Source organism: Malurus melanocephalus, unplaced genomic scaffold (assembly GCF_030028575.1).
Source record: "Malurus melanocephalus ecotype Western Australia unplaced genomic scaffold, MMel_1.1 scaffold_60, whole genome shotgun sequence".
Taxonomy (NCBI): domain Eukaryota; kingdom Metazoa; phylum Chordata; class Aves; order Passeriformes; family Maluridae; genus Malurus; species Malurus melanocephalus.
Genome location: NW_026623292.1, coordinates 564605 through 568885, shown reverse-complemented (window position 1 = coordinate 568885; position 4281 = coordinate 564605).

Here is a 4281-nt window from a genome sequence, read left to right as displayed (position 1 = left end):
CGGGGCCGGGGCGGGGCGCGGGTCCCTCACACCTGAGGGGGCGCGGGGCACCTCCATCTTGGGCATCCCTTCCTTCCCCCGCTTTCGCTCCGTGCTTCGCTCCCTCCCTCCCGCCGCCCCGGTTMAATCCATGGTGGAATCGCATCGTGCCACCGCTCAGGGGCTCCTGGACCGACCCGGCGACTGACACGGCCCTGAGCCTCCCCAGCAGCGCCTGTGCCCTCCCCCGGCCGGGGACTGTCGAGCGCTCCCCGGGGCACTCGCAGAGCTGCCCCCCCCCCCGACAAGGGCGGCGTTTTAAATAGCCGCATTATTTTAGCCCGGCAGTGCCCCTCTAAATAGACGGTTTCAGCGAGTTCCCAAACTGGAGACAAGGATATTATTTTACACTCGAGAATKGTCCTGTTGAACTCGTTAAATTTACAGTTCACAAGTTCACGAAGGCGGGCGCTTGGATGCGATCACTCAAAGGGAAGCTCTGGGTGACACCATTTGGAGAAGAGTCGGGAACGGGGCTTATTCCAAGTAAACCTTTTTGCTCAACATATCTCTCACAGTGCTCTCCTTGCCTTTCACGTCTTGCCATTCGTTTGATGCACGGCGTCAGAAGTGGTTTTAATGTAATTTTGAGACTTCTATGGGCTGTRCTCAGTATTGCTCAAAATTAATCCAACTATACCCTTTAACATGTAGTAAATATGATTAACTGTTGCTGCTGAATTTGCCTTTGCATCAGCTGCTGTAGGAATAGCATTCGTGCATTGCAAGGTGGTGACTTTTGTAGTTGTTAACTATTATGCATTTCAGGGAACAGTTCTCAAGGTGAACTCCACGGTGATAACTTAATAGTGCAAAACACAATGCCTAAGATGAGCAAATAGCCCTTACGCTGCATCTCTGCAGAAACCACATTACAACTCTGGCAAGTTAAATCTGAGCATCTGACCTTCTGAAAACAACATTTGAGATTAATAACAGATTCTATTGATGATATAGCACATGCATATAAATATCCAAGGGTTAAACAGTAAGTCAGACACTACTGCTTCAGCTTTGAAAATATGCAAACTCCTATCCATCTCAGGCCAGGATATTAACATTTGAGACCAGAATATGCAAAGAAGATTTGATGAATGTGAGGAAAATCCATTTTATATAGAGAGGGAAGTGCTCCAACGTTCTTTACTTTYATTTGTTTGCTAACATTTTCTTTTTTGCTATACAACTCCCATGTTCCCAACTGATTTATTTAATTATGAAAACACTACTGTCTAAGTAAATATGCATCAGTGTACACACAGGTGGCTTTAAAATGCTAGGATATTGCCTGAATTTTCTTCCATGATACTGTATACCATCAGGAGATCATGTAGCCACTCCTGGCTTCAAGAAAATATCGGTATAAAATACAGAGAGAAAACTGTCTGAGAAATCCTCTTTGTGTTTGCACCCCTGACGGATTCCCAGGGGAACATGATAAGCCAAACCTTCAGGAGGTGGACTATAGAACTGGAGGACACTTGARGGGTAAGATTTGAGTTGAAAGTTTAACTTTCGTTAAAATGTAGGATCAAAGATCTGGTTAATATTTGGATACCATACTTTATAAGCACAAACCAGTGGGTTGTGGCAAACAACTTGGTGGAAATTAGACCACAAAAATTAAGTAAATGAAGAAATTTCACTGTTGCAGGGAGGGTGTAATACTCTATCCTGATGTAATAAACAACTCTACTGATGTATGATGAAGCTGAAGTGTTGCAGCTGGTATGATTACACCCTTATGACTCCCCTGAGAATTAAACTCCGTATTTTTTTATATTACTGAGATAAACAGATACACACACTCAATAGCACAAAGCAGATCTTTGCAAATTGTGGCATACATATAATTATCAGTAAATAAGTAAATTCAAAGGTTTATACAGCTAGGAGCTTCTGCTGGTGATAGCATCTGCTAGTCTGGATCAGTGCTACCCTTGCTGACAGTAGGATGTTGGCAGCAAGCAAGAAGAGGCAGGTGAGCTTGGTGGCATAGACAACAACAGCCATTGTGATAAGCAGAAGTGGTGCGACTGAAGGAATATTAGCTTTAGAGTTCTTCTCCTCTGCCTTGCATCTTTTCTGTAGTCATCACACTGCTTTTTGTAGCCTTTCTTCTCACTTTGCCTGCTGCAATTATATCCATGGATGGTAGTCCCAAATATAGTGTCTTAGTCTTCATGTTCCTTTATTACCAGTCTTGGTTTACTTTGCTTTCATCTACTGCTTTCTTCTATATTGATCTGTTGGGGCTTTCGGTAGTTAAAAGAAGCATTGATTAGGTGCACAACACATTTATTTGAGATACAACACTGATTCATGATTGCAGTATTGTGACAAAGGCAAAAAAAACTGTCAAAAAAGTTGTGATGGGTATCAGTTGTGGTCTGGATCATGAAAAGTGTTCTTAGGAAGAGGTTACAAATAAAATACTCAAGAGACCTGATACATTGGAAAAGGCTAGTGTTAGCTGAAAATAATTCTTTGACATTTTGTTCTTAAAGAGGACATTTTAAAGGGATGTGGAAAGACATCTTTGGTTGTTCATCTCACCTAACTTTAGATGTCTACTATGTGAATGTCTGCATCTGAGCTAGTCACTCTCCACTGAGCATAAAGGGAACCAGAAATAGGCACTTCTGGCATATGATTCATCTAACCTATTTTAGATATGTACATTAGAATAAGCCAAATTGCATCCTAGAAATGCCTGTTTATCTGCGTTGACTGTAACAGGACCAGCGGGTGTCTCATTCAGCTGTAAATGTCTACATTGTAAGAGTCTGTATTTACTCAGCTGAATGCCATCCATGTGATTCTGACATGAGTTATCCCACTGTCCTACTGTTCCACTTGTTTTGAACACAGCACAGTGTAGTCTGCAAAGTACTTAGCACAAAGTAAAATGGTGAGGTATATTCCGCTGAATATATTGGAAGTCAATAAAATTTAGACTAATCATCTTCAGTGGATTAGGGGAGCTCCCAATCAACAACTGAACCACTTTTGAGATTAATTTTAATGTAGTTTATTTATGGGCACTTCATATTTCTTTTAGATATTTTTTTATACCATAGTAACAAAGTAAATGCACTTAACGGCTGGACTAATAYTTTTCAGAAGCTAGTATTTATTTAGTATAGCAGCATAAAATGAGAGTATGTCTAAGCAGAAAAAAGACCAAAGACAAGATCAAAAGCTTAAGTGATAATGTCTAATGTTAAAAGCTGCACTGCTTGGTATATAGTAACAAWTCAGCTTTCACAGAGCACCAAACAGAGGATGTGTTTTGATGTAAAATATGTTGAGAATGAGGGTAGCAAGAGGATGGGACAGGAAAGACATTGCACAGAAGTRTTGTGATGTGCTGTCAAGAATTGAAAAATAATACTTAATTTAAGGCTTCAGAGTTATTCTCTCTAAAGACAATTTGTGACTCAATTAGGTACTTTCATTCCCTATGCATAACCTGTCACCTAGATTTCCCTTACAAAAAATCAGAGTTCTCCTGGAGCCCAAGAAGGCTAGCAGAGTAAGCAAAGAGCCAGTTGGAGACAGCCACATGGAAATACCATGGTTTTAATCCTGCTTCTTTAGGACTTTAGATATTCAAAGCTGGTGGCAATTATGCCAGGGATTCACAGGGCAGAAACTTCCTTCAGGAATTAGATGTGTGAATGAAAAATGAATCCTATTCTTTGAGAAGCAGGTGGAGAGGACTGTAGATGCTGTCACCTGTCCCATCTTCCATTAGCTTGACCATTAGAGTGCTGATAAAGAAAGCAGGAACTCTGGGTTTAGTTGTTTCCTTCACTTAATGAACTTCAACTTCTCAGGGCACAAACCTTAAAAAAAAACTTCTGAGGATGAAGATACAGCATTCAATCCATCCTTACAGAATAGTAAAACACTGAGAGGAAGTAAGATTACACGCATAAAATACACCTTCACATAAGCAAGAAAAGTGTAATTGATGTATTTGACTATGTATGGGGAAACTTGAAATTTAACCCTATGTCTGCATGTGTCACTGCTTTTTTTTGGTGGTGTTTTTTTTTGTTGTTGTTAGATTTGTAACTAGCCTCCCTTGCCCCAATAGCTTGAGTTTCTAGATTATCTCTTGACTAATGATTAGAGCATTCTCTCATCTGTCTACAAATATTTAATAATTCCATGGAAAGTGAAATACCTTCAGAAGGAGAGATGAAAGAACCATTATAATTTGGAATACTCCATTTC